Below are 17,000 nucleotides of genomic sequence, written 5' to 3'. Positions count from 1 at the left end.
CGGGTTTCCCCCGTGGGTGCAGGGGCCCAAGGACTTGGGCCATCTTCTACTGCTTTCACAGGCCATAGCAGAAAGCAGAATCAGAAGAGGAGCAGCCAGGACTTGAACCAGCACCATATAGAATGCTGGCACCCCAGGCAGCGGCTTTACCCATTAGGCCACAGCGCCAGCCCAATTCCAGCTTCTTGCTAGTGCACATCGTTGGAGATAATTGGAAATGGTCCCTGCCACCCACAAGGGAGATTTGAATTGAGTTCCTAACTCCTAGCTTCAGCCTGGCCTAGTACTGACTGCTATGATCATTTGTCGAGTAAACCAACAGATAGGAAATATCATCTCTGTCCCTCCCTCCCTCTACACAAATAAAAAAAAGTTCCTTACAAACAGAAAAAGAAAAAAAAGCCTATATAACAGAATGGAGGAAAAACACAATTTACTTAATCTGATATTAATGATTTTTCTTTAGAAAGAAAACGTTCAATTAGGAAAACACCTTGATAATTTGATAAACTACCTCAGAGCTGCAAAGGAAGTAGAGTTAAAATAATATGCACAGAAATTGGAGAGTGGAGAGGAAATGGAGGACAGAAGAAAGGAAGAACAAGAAGTTGCAGGAACTGACAACATGACCATAAGTGGGCAGAAATGCTCAAAGAGATTTTTTTCCAAGAATTAAAAAAAAATGAATTCAAGTTTGAATCATCCACTGTGTGAAAATTTCATCATCATTATCCCCAAGTCCCCACAAAAAAAGCTACCAAAATGAAGGTCCCATATGAGCAAAACTTCAGAATCTGGCAACAGGGCTATGTCCCACATTTGGCTTGAAAATGAAGCAGACATGAAGGCCAAATACACACCAACAATGAATAACAAAATCTTAAACATTTTTGTTTTAAACGCAGTGAAATTTTCTGCAAGTACTAAAAACTAGAATGGAAGAGAACCTGTTTAATTGAATGTGTCTGGCAAGTGACAGGCACTGAGGTAGATGGCTGAGAAAACATACTCATGGAAAGAAACAACTATGAGTATGATATCATATCAAGTAAAAAGTGTTTACAATAAATTGCTAAGCAGAATATAAAACTGTAGAGACCGGTGTTGTGACATAGCAGCTAAAGCCACCTCCTGCGACACAGGCATCCCATAAGGGCAACGATTCAAGCCCCAGAAGTTCCACTTCCTATCCAGCTCCCTGCTAATGGCCTGGGAAAAGCAGCAGAGTATGGCCCAAGGGTCTGGGCCTCTGCACCCACGTGGGAGACCTGGAAGAAGCTCCTGGCTCCTAGCTTCGGGCTGGCCCAGTATTGGCCATTGCAGTCTTCAGGAGAGCAAACCAGTAGATAGAAAATCTCTCTCTTTTACTCTTTTCTGTATTTCTGACTTTCAAAATAAATAAATCTTTAATATATATATACATATATATATGTGTATATATATACATAAAGTTGAGTATACTGTTAACTGCATCTATATGAAACATACAGATATGCTGCATGGAGGTAAAAACTTTAAGAGGTAAAATTATACATGATTCTTTCATTTTAAGAAATGCCTATTATTGTTATTAAGTTTTTACAATAAAAATTGGGATGGGGCTGGCGTTGTACAGCAGATAAGGCTGCCACCTGGCACACAGGCATCTCTTACAAGCACAGAATCCCCTGGTGCTCCACTTCCAATCCAGCTCTCTGCTTTGGCCTGGGAAAGCACAGGAAGATGGCTCAAGTACTTGGGCCCCTGCACCCACATGGGAGACCCAGCAGAAGCTTGTGGCCCCTGGCTTTGGACCAGCCCAGATCCTGCCATTGCATCCATTTGGGTAGTGAACCAGCGAATAGAAGCTCGCTCTCTTCCCTCTCTCGCTCTCTCGCTCTCTCTCTCTCTCTCTCTCCCCTCCGTGTGTGTGTGTGTGTGTGTGTGTGTGTCCCTCTCTCTGTAAACTCTTTAAAATAAATACAACTTCTTTTTAAAACTCTGAGATAAAATGAATAGCCTTAATTTTCTATTTCTTTATAATGTAATCAGAGTTCTGAGTTAAAGTTTTTGAATCACAGTGATATGTCAATACCTGGGATGATCAGACGAGAATATAAATTTAAAAATACTACCATTTGGATCAAATTTGGAAAGTAGTGAACAGCCTTGAAATATGCATTTGTCAAATGGCATGTTAAGACCATAGCAGCATTTAAATTTGATAAATTGCAAAACTTTAAAAATAAGAGTTTTTAATTATTACTATTTTTAAATAGATATGGAAAAAATTTTAAAAAACAATTGTCAGTTTATAAAACAAGAGTAGAGCAGACCTGAGATTCTGTTTTAACTATTTTCAGCATGTTTTTTTGGGAAAATATGTTTTTTGTTTTTTGTTTTTTTTTTTTTTGTGACAGGCAGAGTGGACAGTGAGAGAGAGAGAGACAGAGAGAGAAAGATCTTCCTTTGCCATTGGTTCACCCTCCAATGGCCTCCGCGGCCGGTGCACTGCAGCCGGCGCACCGCGCTGATCTAATGGCAGGAGCCAGGTACTTCTCCTGGTCTCCCATGGGGTGCAGGGCCCAAGCACTTGGGCCATCCTCCACTGCACTCCCTGGCCACAGCAGAGAGCTGGCCTGGAAGAGGGGCAACCGGGACAGAATCTGGCGCCCCGACCGGGACTAGAACCCGGTGTGCCGGCACCGCAAGGCGGAGGATTAGCCTAGTGAGCCGCGGCGCCAGCCCATGTTTTTAATTTTAAAAAACAAAATATACGAAAGCTTTCTGGCCTCAAGAGAATAATTTGCTGTTTTCAACAACGTCAAAAACTCTTTGCTAGGAAATGTTCAAGGACAAATACCCAGATGAGTTTCACCTGTGTTCTTCTTACTTCCTCTCACTCTAGTCTCATGTTCTAACTCTCAAGACTGACCTTCACTTAAACAAATGAATCTTAAACTTCATATGAGGGTGGAGAGCACAAGAATAGCAGCAGAAAAAGTCGCCAAAAATACATAATGCCCATTTTTCCTACTCACATTTATTGCATGTCTTCTGTATGCCAGTTGTATTATATTTACATCTCCCACATCCTATGAAATAGGCATTATTGTCCTGAATAAAATCTATAAATATGGAGACAAAGTTCAAGAGACTAAGTGACTTGTTCAAGGTGACACAACTAGTAACTGGCAAACAAAGATATGACCCATGGTTGATTGATACTAAACCCTTTCCTTTCCACTGTTTATACCTACTGCACTGTCCTGACTCCTCAAATCCTGATAAACATAGGATTAGAAGGAAAATAACCAGAAAAGTATTATTTGCAGTCATAAAGATTCAGCTACTTATACAAAGCTGTATTAACTCATTAGACATAAAATGCAGAAATTCCCCCTATGCTCCAACCAGATGAAAACAGGGTTTATACAAGGGAAATTTTTTGTGGAACTATCTTACATTGTTACAGGAGCCAGCCTGTCTCTAAACCATGAAGTTTCTAGTTCTGGTGAATTTGAAAAGAGGCAAAAGATACACAGCAAAGCTCTAAAAAAAAAAAAAAAAAAAAAAAAAAAGTATTGCGATCAGTGTTCAGAACATATGCCAGAAAACAAGAGTTCTTAATTAAGGATTAAAAACTGCTTAAGTCAATAGTCTAGAAAAAGGTCCAGAAAAGAGACTCAGAATAGAGTTAACTCTAAACTGGCAGGCCATAACAGGGACATCCATGAATCAGAGAAATGAATGAGAATTGTAGGGTAAGAGCTGGGACAAAACTGAGAAATGTGAATTGGAAGGGGTGGGAAAGAGAGGAGAGTGTTTGGAAACATTAGAAACACTGAAACATATGGTAGATTGTGAGACAGTTTGAGCCAAGGCATGATTATATAAATTTCTGCTGCAAAATCTGGTGGCAGATTGGAAGCATGTGTTCCAAAACAATTCCATACAATTTCCTATTGAATTTGAAGAAAATGAACACTGAAAGTTTTAGATCCTTAATGTTATCAGAATTTCTTCTAAAGGTGATTTTCATGTAACTTTAAATAAAAGCATCACTGGTTCTATCTCAGATATTCCAGGCTACACTTTGTATATGATACATAAATTCACTGAATTGTTTATTTCATACATATCGCACTTGAGAGAGGCTCCCCAGTCCTCATTGTCCAAAGATCCAAATTTAAATGCTACAGTAGCTAACAGGCAAGTCCTGTGAAAGGGAGGAGTGGAAGGGAGTGGAAGATGAAGCTGGAAAGGTAAGCTGCAAAGAGACTAGAGGACCTTTTATGCTACTGTAAGGAGTTTGGGTTTTACTCAAGGCAGCAGAAAGCCTAATGAGACCTGTAGGTCAGGGAACACACAATTTAGAAATATTTTTAAGAATATATTTTGCAGCAATACAGAGGACAAACCCAATATGGAGATACAAGATCCCAGAATACAAGGTAGTGGCAATATCAGTGGAAATACACTGGTAAGAACTCTCACACTTATGAGACTTTCTGACAGGCCCTACTATTCTCTTATTTCAGAACTTCACACTGCAGACGAAGCATGCCAATGAGATGAAGTTTCTAGTGTGACACACAAGCATAAATTTCTAAATATTTAACTGAGACAGTAATATAAAATTAATATGCAAGTATGAATCAAAATATAAATTTATATAAAAATAAATGTTTATTTTTCCAAATAAACTGCAGACATATTTAGATATCTGCTTCGCACCTAATAAGAGTTAAACTTATATAGTAAAGCTAATAATTTACAAATCATTTGTTGAGTTTTGGAAAGTGTTGATTTAATATCTTTAATTGGGCCCCTGATGCCCACTCTGTGAACACTCTGTGACAACTATAACAACAAAGGAGGCTGCCTGCAAGTCATGGTCACATAAGCATCCAGATTCTAGTGTGCACTGCAGCCTGTTATGTGGCCTCCACCAGCAACAGGGCCACTGACTGGCACATTGGGCAGAACCAAGTTAATCCACACTAGCAATGTTATTAGGTCCCAGACCCTACCTCCATACACTGCACTGATTAACATCATGAGGTCATTTATTCTCTTGATAGGATATTCCAATCTGAATTAAAGTGATTCAATATTTTAGAAATCAGTGTCTCTATACCAGTATGCATCAGCTGAATACCAGTCCTACATACTGGACTTTCTAGTTGACACTCACCTATTAACCTAACCCAGCACTCATCCTTTCCTCCTCTCTTACATGTAGCTAATAATATGGGGTTACTATATTACAAAACCACTATGTTCTTTCACAATTCCATGCTTTCCACATGTTTAACATTCTCCTCTCATTCTCCACATACTAAATTATTATTTTCATCCAATGCCAGTTCCAATGTTATCTTTGGCTACAATGCCTTTCTTAAATTTTCCATGTTCACATACTCACTTTCCGTACATCAGCTCAACATATTGCATATAACAATTTAAAGCAGTGGGGCCAGCACTGTGGTGTAAGCCTTGATTGGGTATTTTAGTTACCTATTTACACAATTCTTTCTCACTAGATTGTGAGTGCCTCAAAGGGCACAGATTGTGTCCTATTCTGCTTCCTAAATTAGCACAGTGGCTGGTACACGGAAGTCATTCAGAACTAATTTGTTAAAATGAACAATGAATAAATACCAAAGCCAAAAATAATCAAAACAATCATTACATCTGGTTTTCTATACTGTATGTTACACTGGAAAATTGTAGATGCAAATGTAAACATGTACAGGGGGATATTTTTTATACATCCTTTTAGGAATTAAAGCATGTAGCACCACTCCCATACCTTCCCATTGGATCATCTCAACTTGTCTAATCATTACTTTTGTCACAATAGGGTTATTAGTGATGTTCTTTGTTTTATATACACATTTAGATATTTATCTTTAATTCTGTCCTTGTTTTCACATTTTTAACAAATAATGTGTGTATAATTGCTATTATCCCCAGCAGCATCTACCATTAGATGACCTAAATAAAACATTAATCTTGTCAATTTTTTAAATTATTTGTCCTCCATTCTTCCATTCTTAAATTTCAAAATTTAAGTCCTCCTTATTTTTTACATTTTTTTCCTTTCTAGGTGATATTTGATGTTAACAGCAAGAGACTCATTCATGACAGAATTTCAGAGTGAATTACTTTAATTTTAGAAATAAAAAATAATTTGGCTGGTGCCATGGCTCAATAGGCTAATCCTCTGCCTTGCGGCGCTGGCATACCGGGTTCTAGTCCTGGTCGGGGCGCCGGATTCTGTCCTGGTTGCTCCTCTTCCAGGCCAGCTCTCTGCTATGGCCCGGGAGTGCAGTGGAGGATGGCCCAAGTGCTTGGACCCTGCACCCGCATGGGAGACCAGGAGAAGCACCTGGCTCCTGGCTTCAGATCAGCGCGATGCGCCGGCCACAGGGCGCCGGCCACGGGGCGCCGGCCACGGGAGCCATTGGAGGGTGAACCAATGGCAAAAAAGGAAGACCTTTCTCCCTGTCTCTCTCTCTCTCTCACTGTCCACTCTGCCTGTCAAAAAAAAAAAAAAAAGAAAGAAAAAATAATTTAACAGAATTTAATTAAATGAATCCAGTAAAGGAATTGCACAGAATTAACTAAAATTGCAGAATTATTCATGCTTTTTGAAAATATATTGGGCCAGTGCTGTGGTGCAGTAGGTTAACGCCCTGGCCTGAAGTGCCAGCATCCCACATGGGCGCCAGTTCAGGACCCGGCTGCTCCACTGCTGTGGCCTGAGAAAGCAGTGGAGACTGGCCCAAGTCCTTGGGCCCCTGCACCCGCATGGGAGACCCAGAGAAGGCTCCTAGTCCTAGTTCCTGGCTTCGGATCAGCACAGCTCTGGCCATTGCTGGCCGTTGCGGCCAATTGGGGAGTGAACCAGCAAATGGAGGACCTCTCTCTCTCTCTCTCTCTCTCTGCCTCTCCTCTCTCTGTGTAACTCTTTCAAATAAATAAATAAATCTTTTTAAAAATATATATTTAGCCAAGCATCAGTAAATTTTTCAAAATTTTCATTATTTAAGTAAAAATTTAAGTTAAAATTTCGACAGTAGGTTTCTCAAATTTGGATCATTATACCCTAATAATTCTTCTTGTCCTCAAATTAAGTATCTTATTTGAATGAAAAAGTTACCATAATGCAATGCAGCCAAGTACACCTTACTTCAAAATAAGATTTTAACTTTTTAAAAAATGTCCACAAGTGAAAAAGAACAAAGTGCAATTACAAATGACTCATTTACCAGTCTGCATGGGCACTCCCAACACTATTTTTTAAATAAAAGAATGAAGAAGAGACAGAAAGAAAGAATATACTTGCAAAAATATTAGTAAGTGTATTGGTGGCATGGAAGAGAAAATAGAGAGCAATAATTAAAAGGCTACCAGGGGCTGATGCTATGGCACAGTAGCTTAGGCTGCTGTTTATGATAATGGTATCCCATAATAGAGTTCTGGTTTGAGTCCAGGCTACTACACTTCTGATCTAGCTTCCTACTAACTTACCTAGGAAGGCAGCAAAGGATGGCCCAAGTGCTTGGGCCCCTGCCACCTGTGTGAAGATCAGGATGGAGTGAGTTCCTGGCTTCAGCCTGACCCAGACCTAGCTACTACAGTCATTTGGTGGGTGAACTAACAAATGGAAAATCTCTCATCTCTTGATATCTCTCTCTCACTCTCTCTCTCTCTCACTCTCCCCCCAGCCCATCTCTTTCTCTATCCCCCTTTCTCTCTGATATTGGGCATTTCAAGTAAATAAATAAATAAATCTTAAAAAGAAGGTGTAATAAAGTCTGGGCCTTTTCAAAAAAAATAAAATAAAATAAAATAAAATAAAGAAGGTGCAGTCAGTGCAGATTACTGATCTGAAGTTGGTAACAATATTTACTTAATGACTGACATTACATCCCCTACTGAGAAATTACTTAAAAATCAGCCATTCTACAAAGACATATCAAAAGCAAATAAAACATTCAAAATAATAAATTAAGATTTTGAAATAATTAAATTATAGAAACACTGCATAAATTTGAAATGACAAGAAAGCAGCAAAGTTCTACAACCAGAGTTCTTTATGAAAAACCTGAAATTCAAGCATTATAGTATTTTAGTTCCAGAGAAGCTCTTGAATGTAAAATTTTGCCTTTTGAAATGAATTCAACGTGAAACAATGTTATTAAAATGAAGAATGTAATTAATACTGAGCTGTTGCAAATCCAACTACTATTGGCTTGGTACAAAAAAATGTGATCAGAATGCTACTGTCTATAGTTCCTTACCTGAGTGTGCTATCCATTCAAAGGAAAAGTTTTTATTTTAAAGTTTATGGCTTGGGGCCAGCACTGTGGCATAGCGGGTAAAGCTGCCACCTACAGTGCTGGCATCCCATTTAGGCACCGGTCCAAGTCCCGGCTGCTCCTCTTCCATTCCAACTCTCTGCTAAGGCCTGGGAAAGCAGTACAAGATGGCCTAAGTGGTTGGGCCCATGCACCCTTTGTGGAAGACCAGAAGCTCCTGTCTCCTGGCTTCAGATCAGCTCAGCCCTAGCCAGGCATTTGGGAGTGAACCAGCAGATGGAAGGCCTCTCTGTCTCTTCTTCTGAGTGTAACTCTGCCTCTCAAATAAACAAAATCTTTAAAAAAAAAAGTTATATGATCAATCAATAAATAAATCTTTTAAAAAATAAAAATTAAAAACAAAGAATTATATGATCAGATTTTTTATTTGTAAAGTTCTTTCTGGCAACAGCATAATTTAAATTATCTTTCATTAAAACTCAAATGATATGGAATCAATAAAGACTCAAATATTGAATTATGTACATGAGCTTACAGCAGCAAAACCTTTTTCAAGTGTTTCCATTAAATATTTTTTTAAGATTTTATTTATTTATTTGAGAGGTAGAGTTACAGACAGTGAGAGGGAGAGACAGAGAGAAAGGTCTTCCTTCCATTGGTTCATTCCCCAGATCTTCTTCCCGGTCTCCCACGCAGGTGCAGGGGCCCAAGTATCTGGTCCATTTCTACTGCTTTCCCAGGCCACAGCAGAGAGCTGGATTGGAAGTAGAACAGTCAGGACTAGAACCGGTGCCCATATGGAATGCTGGCACCGCAGGCGAAGGATTAACCAAGTGAGCCACGGCGCTGGCCCCCTCCATTAAATATTATATTAAGAGGCTGGCACTGTGACATAGCAAGTAAAGCTGCCACCTGCAGTGCCAGCAGCCCATATGGGTGCAGGTTCAAGACCCAGCTGCTCTACTTCTGATCCAACTCTCTGCTATGGCCTGAGAAAGCAGTAGAAGATGGCCCAAATCCTTGGGCCCCTACACCCAGATGGGAGAAGTAGCTCCTGGCTGCTGGTTTTGAATTGGCCCAGCTCCAGCCGTTGTGGCCATTTGAGGAGTGAACCAGTAGATGGAAGACCTCTCTCTGTCTCTGCCTCCTGCAACACTGCCTTTCAAATAAATAAATAAATAAGTCTTTAAAAAATATTAAGTGCCAAGTGATAATAAATAACATCAATGGCCAAAAATTAACATATTACATCAATTTTTAGCTCATAGGCACTTTCACTTATATAGTATCATTTTAATCCTATGATAAAGATACTATAAGTCCATAATTCCTTAATCACAATCCCCAAAACCAAAAAGCCCATAAAACAAGAAATTTTCTTGTAAGTATGGGAAAAAAATCCCTGACCTCAGACTATATATTGTCTTTGTTTAACCCATTTCTAAATACTCATATATTGCACTAGAGGAATATTTATATGTTTGATTGGGAGCTGCTGTCCTGACCCTGAAGAGTTATACCTTATATAGTGTATATATATATATATATATATATATATATATATATATGTATATACTTATATACACTTATATATACATATATATACTTAAATATACAACTTTACATTCCTAAAATCCAAAATACTTGAATTCTAATATCTGGCACAGGTATCAGTTAAGGGATTATGGATCTGTGTTTTTAATCTTCATTTTATATGGTATAGGAAGTTTGACTGACTTCCTCAAAATAACATAGCTTGTAAATGATGGAGCAGGGCTCTAATCCAAATATCTAGATTTTATTTTATATTCGTAATCCAAGATGAACCATATATGAAAGTCTTTTTTTCAGTATAAACATTTCCTATTTCTTATAAATGCAAAGTAACAGCAAAATTTTCAAAATTAAATAAAGTATATTTGCTTCTAATATTTATAAAAATATTGCCTGATGCATATGCTTATTCTCAGCTTCACTGTTTTATACAAATGACTAAGCTCATTGTCTAGTCTGAGTTCACTGACCCAGAAGTTAAAAGCACCATGAATGTCTGTTAATGCTATTGTTCAGTAAAATTCCTAAGAACTACAAAGCAAATCAGACAAAATTTTAAAGGGAAAACTATAAATAATTATCTTATATAATGAAATTTTCTGATGCCAATTCTAGTTATATTTTCTCAACAAATATTCCCAATTCCCTCCATACATGGTAGGATTGTACTTCTCTACCGTGAGTCAGGTATGCTCCTGTAACTTCCTTGGGCCAATGAAATGTGAGCAGAAGTTGTGCATGAATTTTTTTTTTTTTTTTGACAGGCAGAGTGGACAGTGAGAGAGAGAGACAGAGAGAAAGGTCTTCCTTTGCCGTTGGTTCACCCTCCAATGGCCATCCTCCACTGCACTCCCTGGCCACAGCAGAGAGCTGGCCTGGAAGAGAGGCAACGGGGACAGAATCCGGCGCCCCGACCGGGACTAGAACCCGGTGTGCCGGCGCCGCAAGGCGGAGGATTAGCCTAGTGAGCCACAGCGCCAGCGCATGAATTTCTGAAAGGAGACTGTAACAGATAACTTTACCACAGTGTCCCTTTTTATTTGCTCACCACGTTCCAGATGGTACCTTCTACACTAGCCTGTGTCCCAGAACAAAGATGACACAGGGACCTCAAGTGACCCAGAAAAACTTGTAGCATAAGGAATAAGTAAGTCTATGCTATTTTAAAATGCTATATTTGAAGACATAAAATATAAATTTATTGTCTCTCAGGTCCAAATCCACCCTTCTGTGACCTGCTTTTTGTAGTGAATCTGGACTCTTGTCACAATTTCTACTTTGCCAGTTGAAACAATGATAAACTTCATCAGTAGAGGGAGCCATGGTAACATTAAAGAAGGGACTTCTTTTCCAGGTTCTGGTCATTCTGTGTTTTGTTTTGTTTTGTTTTTGTTTTTGTTTTTGTTTTTGCTATAGTACTTGCTGCCGGGACCTCATGGACATGCAGGGGCACTCAGCCTCCTATTATATCTCACCAGCACCCCAGAAGGAATATTTCTACCAAATTTTAGTGGCATCCCAGCAGGCAGTTTCTCAACAAGTCTCACTGGCTTCCCAGTAGGTGATCTCCCCATGATTTTCCAAAGCAAGCATCCAGCTTCTGAGCAAGTCCCATCAACACCCCCAAGGAGGAGTTCCTGTTTGCCTGACCCAGCCTTTGGCAGTTAAATGAGCTATTGCCACACCCTCCAAAGATGGCTTTAAAGAAACAGCCTCTCTGAGTCCGTGGGGTTTTTTCTGGGTACTTTTGCCTCAGTCCTAGAAGAAATGGCTGCTCACTGCTATAGGTTAATAAGCATTTACATGATGGTCAAACGTTAATGGAAAATGGATAGGTTTACTTTGGTTCAAACAACTCTAGTCACAATCATCTATTATATACTGTATAAATAACCAAGAAGAGAGCCTCTGGGTCCCAACCATAAAGAAAAGGAAATGGAAATGGTAATTGCTTAATTTTATCCATATATATTATATACATGTGTTAAAATACTGCACTGTGCCACATAAAAATGTACAAATATTACCTGTTAATAAAAAAAATTGTAACGCAAGGGCATTTAGCCTAATAGTTATGATGCCCCTGTCCCACATCAAAATACCTAGAGTTGATTCGCAGCTTCAGCTCCCAACTCCAGCTTCTCACCAGTACAGACTCTGAGAGGAAGCAGGTGATGAGTCAAGTAAATGAGTTCCTGACACCCATGTGGGAGACCTGAACTCCTGGCTCCTGGCCCAGCCCAGTCCCAGCCATTGCACATATTTCTGTCGTGAACCACAGGATGGAAGTGTGCTCTCTATCTCTATCTCTCTTGCCTCTCAAAGAGATAAAATAAAATATAAAAAGTTAATATAATAACTGCTTTTTAAGTTTTTTATAAATAAAAATTTTTAAATCCATGCATATGAAGGGTCTTCCAAAAGTTTACAGAAAATACATATTATGAAATAACTATGCATAGGTTTCCAGTATTTTTGTATCAAAATCAACTTAACTTTATTTCATGTTTATTTTCACTTTTCTGAAAGAAAAATAGAGAGTGATATCCTCCATACACTGGTTCACACTCCAAATGCCCACAATAGCCAGGGTTGGGCCAGGCCAAATCCAGGAGCCCATAATTCCATGTGGGTCTCCCATATGGGTTGTGGGGACTCAAGAACTTGAGCCATCAACTGCTACTGTCCCACGGTGCATGAACAAGAAGCTGAAAATGGAACAGAGGTGCCAGGACTTAAGCCAGCACCCAGATATGGGATGCAGGAGTCCCAAATAGTGACTTAATGTTTGCCCCTTAATGTTTATTTTCATTCCACTTTTCCATGAACTTTTTGAAGTACCCTCATATTAAACTGTCCCTGCTCAAATTACTATTGTTTTGTTTTGTTTTGTTTTGTTTGACAGCTAGAGTTAGACAGTGAGAGAGAGACAGAGAAAAAGGTCTTCCTTCCGTTGGTTCACCCCCCCAAAGGGCCGCTACGGCCGGAGCTACGCCGATCGGAAGCCAGGAGCCAAGTACTTCCTCCTGGACTTCCATGTGGGTACAGGGGCCCAAGCACTTGGGCCATCCTCCACTGCACTCCCGGGCCACAGCAGAGAGCTGGACTGGAAAGAGGAACAACCGGGACTAGAACCTGGTGCCCATATGGGATGCCGGCACTGCAGGCAGAGGATTAACCAAGTGAGCCACGGCGCTTGGCCCCTCAAATTACTATTGTTTTCATCTCCTGATTACATTCTCGTATCTAATGTATCTTAACATAAAGCCATAAAATGCAATATGAATTTATATTGCCAGTTTTTAAAGATAACTTCGGATTACTTTTTCTATTTCATTTCATAGCTATTTTTAATGTTTCTATACCTAAGTTAAAACAATTAATATATTTTAAATTCTATCATAGAGTCCTAATACATACTCCAGCTTTTCATTAAACCAGACTCCTGGCTAATAATTACCAAAAAAAAAAAGTAACATATGAAGGCACACTAATTAAAGGATACGAAATGGCTCTTCAAACATGTCAAGAAAAATTACACCATGAAAAGATTACTACTCACACTACAATATAAAGATTATGCTGAGTCATTAAAAATGACCATTGGAAACTGACTACATTTAGAAACATTTCCCACTATGTTAGTTCATGTGGTAAAATTATTCCTTCCCCTATAAAAATAAATACAATTATTAACTAAAATGATTACTCAGAAACAGTATATCCCCTTTATTTGCAGAGTATAGAACTCACACACCTTACCTCCAATTCCTCCGCCACATTCCTGGTTAGACCAATATCTTAAAAAAAAAAAATTATTTATTTGAAAGGCAGAGTGACGCAGAAAGAGGGAAGGCAAAAGATCTTCCACCTGCTGGTTCATTCCCCAAATGACCACGACAGCCCGGGCGGGCCAGGTTGAAGCTAGGAGCCAGAAACTCCAACTGGGTCTCCCACGTGGTTGGCAGGGGTCAAGGATTAGCATTTGTTGCCTTCCCAAGAGCATTAGCAGGGAACCGAACTTACAACAGAGCAGCATGGACTCAAACTGGCACTTGGATATAGGATGCTGGTGTCCCAGGCAGCGGCTTAACTTGCTGCACTGCAACACTGGCCTCTACACCAACATCTTAATTTAAGAGTGAGGCCGGTCAGTGGGGCTGGGAGTCTGTGGGCCCCTTCGGACATAGGTAGAATGTCCTTCACAAGCAAACTGTCAGCTTGGCTGGAAAGCCTGTCTCCAGGCCAACTGGCATCTCCCCTACTAATAGCTTCTTGTGCTGCATGTGTGACCTTGCAGCCTTAAATCACATATTCAGGGTAGCTGCAATCTTTCACCCAGAGCTAGCAGAGGAGGGGGTCTGAGGCCCTAAGGAGACAGTCTCCAGAGGATCCCCGCTATTTCCTTGAGCCCCAAGCCAATCAACATACATAAGTGAAACTCCTGTCCAATGGGCACTCCTCAATAGGATGACCCAGTGAGCAAATAGCAATGCCTTAAAAAGTGGGACACGGGGCTGGCATTGTGGCATAGCGGGTAAAGCCACCAGGCGGTGCAATGCCGGCATCCCATATGGGTGCCAGTTCAAGTCCCGGCTGCTCCACTTCCAATCCAGTTCTCTGCTATGGCCTGGGAAAGCAGTAGAGGATGGTCCAAGTCCTTGGGCCTCTGCACCCACATGAGAGACCCGTAAAAAGCTCCTGTCTCCTGGCTTCAGATCGGCACAGCTCTGGCTGTTGCAACCAATTGGAGAGTGAATCAGCAGATGGAAGACTCTCTCTCGTTCTCTCTCTCTCTCTCCCTCTCCTTCTTTCTCGGTACAACTCTGACTTTCAAATAAATAATAAATATTAAAAAAAAAAAAAAACGGGACACTTCCTCAAGCCAGTGTCCAGCTCAGGCACTCCACCTGGTCTCCTCTCAGACCAGACGCTTTCTCTGTCACTTGCCAATTGAATAAAAGTTTGTGCCTCTTTACAAACTGTTTACCAGCTTTTTATTTCTATACTAAGCTGAATAAAAGAACCCATGAGACTCGTTCAGGTAACCACCCTCCCCTCCGTGACTGGTAACAAGGAAGAAACTTAAAAAAATTAAAAGTGAAGAGCAAATTGGTAGTGATTTGAGGGCAAAATAGTATTATAAATCCAAGAAAAAGTGCACTGTAATATACTACTTTAGAGACATTACTCTAGAATTTATATCTCTGAATACAAAATACATTTTTTTTGACAGGTAGAGTTAGACAGTGAGAGAGAGAGAGAGAGAGAGAAAGGTCTTCCTTCCATTGGTTCACCCCTCAAGTGGCTGCTATGCCCAGCGCGCTGCGCAGATCCAAAGCCAGGAGCCAGGTGCTTCTCCTGGTCTCCCATATGGGTGCAGGACCCAGCGCTTGGGCCATCCTCCACTGCCCTCCTGGGCCACAGCAGAGAGCTGGACTGGAAGAGGAACAACCGGGACAGAACCGGCGCCCCGACCCGGACTAGAACCCGGAGTACCAGCGCCGCAGGCAGAGGATTAGCCTAGTGAGCCACGGCGCTAGCCCAAAATACATTTTTAATAGTAAGACTAGTACAGTGTTTTCTTTATGAAAAATATAAACAGCTAAACTCCTATCTATTAGTACTTACTAGACAGTCTGTCCTAATCCCAGGAACATGCTTTCTTATGTGGCAAAAGAACTTTATAGATGTGATTAAAAATGAAAAAATTATTCTGAAATATGAGTAGGCCCAATGGAATCACATGAGTCCTTAAAAGAGGAAAAATTTTCCCAGCTGTGGGCAGAGAGATGCAATGACAAAATAATCAGAGAAAGAGAATCATGAGAAGGATTCAACACTTTACAGCTAATTCAAAGTATAGGGGTCTATATGTAAGTACCATAGAGAGGCCTCTGGGAGGTAAGATAGGCCCTCAACAGTGATTCAATAAGGAAATGGGATCACAGTCCTAGAAGTGAAACAACCACCTCTCTCAAAAACCCAAATGAGCAAAGAATTCTCTCTTAGAGCTTCCTGATAGCCCTGACTATACCTTGATATTAGCACAGTGAGGTCCATGTCAGATTTCTAACCTACAAATTTGTGTTGTTTTGAGCCACTAAATTTGTTAGAGAAGTAATAGCAAACTAACACGAAGAATACTAGATATAAATTGGAAGATCAGATCTTACTTTAGTAAAGATAGTGGTAATGTCCTTTCCTTAGGTATTGAAAACCTGGGAATTCACAAAAGTACTTTTTGAAGAAATTGATAATCTCTGTAGCTATCAATTCTCTTCTCTCCTAATTTATTTATCTAACAAACACTTATATATTTATTACATGCTAGGCAATTCCATAAGGGCTTTACAAGTGTAAACTCAATTAATCCTCTAAACTCATTTTACAGATAAACACACTGAGTTACACAGCTACCTAGACACAGAGTGGAATTCATCAACCCAGGCTAACTCCAAGGATTTAAACACTATGATTTTACTGTTTTCCACAAGACTAAATGGAAATGTGATGGAAAGTGAAAAGATTTTGAAGTTACAAAGCTCTTGGTACAAATCATTGTTCCTCTATAAGCTTTGTGACCCGAATCCTAGCACATAAACACTGAACAAATGTTAGTTCCCTCATTCAGTTCCTGTTACAAGTATACAAACACATTTAAATTCAAATAAAACCCTAAGTGGGGAAGGCTTAAGATTAAAAACTGCATACTAGTCTCATGCTCCTGAATTTACACTTCTTTCTTCTAGTTCCTTGTGTTCCTTCTCAGATCCTCAGCTGTGACAACCTAAAATACCACAACAAGACTGCCTGTGGGGGTACTCCAAGCTTTCATTACATCAAGAAAAGAAAAAAAAAAAGACTGAAATTTTATCATCTGAACTTTAGTTGAACACTAGAGGAAAAACTCTTGAAAAATTAAACATGTTACAGGCTTTGAAAATTTTCTTTGAATACGATAACCTTAACCATAGATTACCTCAAATGAAACAGCTTATTGCAGACACTCAACTGGTTCATTTCTTTGGCTCTACCTTGTTACCATTTTACCTTGTTCTTGTTAACAAGATTGGAGAGTGGTCACTGCCCATATACAAATATTCTTTATACTCTTAATCATCCAAAAATTTAATT

General features: G+C 39.8%; 1 protein-coding gene across 28 annotated transcripts in view; it reads right to left on the bottom strand.

The window, feature by feature from the left end:
* RIMS2 (regulating synaptic membrane exocytosis 2) overlaps positions 1–17,000 on the bottom strand; it is a 701,736-nt gene that overhangs the window by 672,713 nt on the left and 12,023 nt on the right. The window lies entirely within an intron of this gene.

This window comes from Oryctolagus cuniculus, chromosome 6 (genome assembly GCF_964237555.1).
Source record: "Oryctolagus cuniculus chromosome 6, mOryCun1.1, whole genome shotgun sequence".
Classification (NCBI taxonomy): Eukaryota; Metazoa; Chordata; class Mammalia; order Lagomorpha; family Leporidae; genus Oryctolagus; species Oryctolagus cuniculus.
Note: the sequence above shows the minus strand (reverse complement) of the source record. Positions and strands in the feature narration are given on the sequence as shown.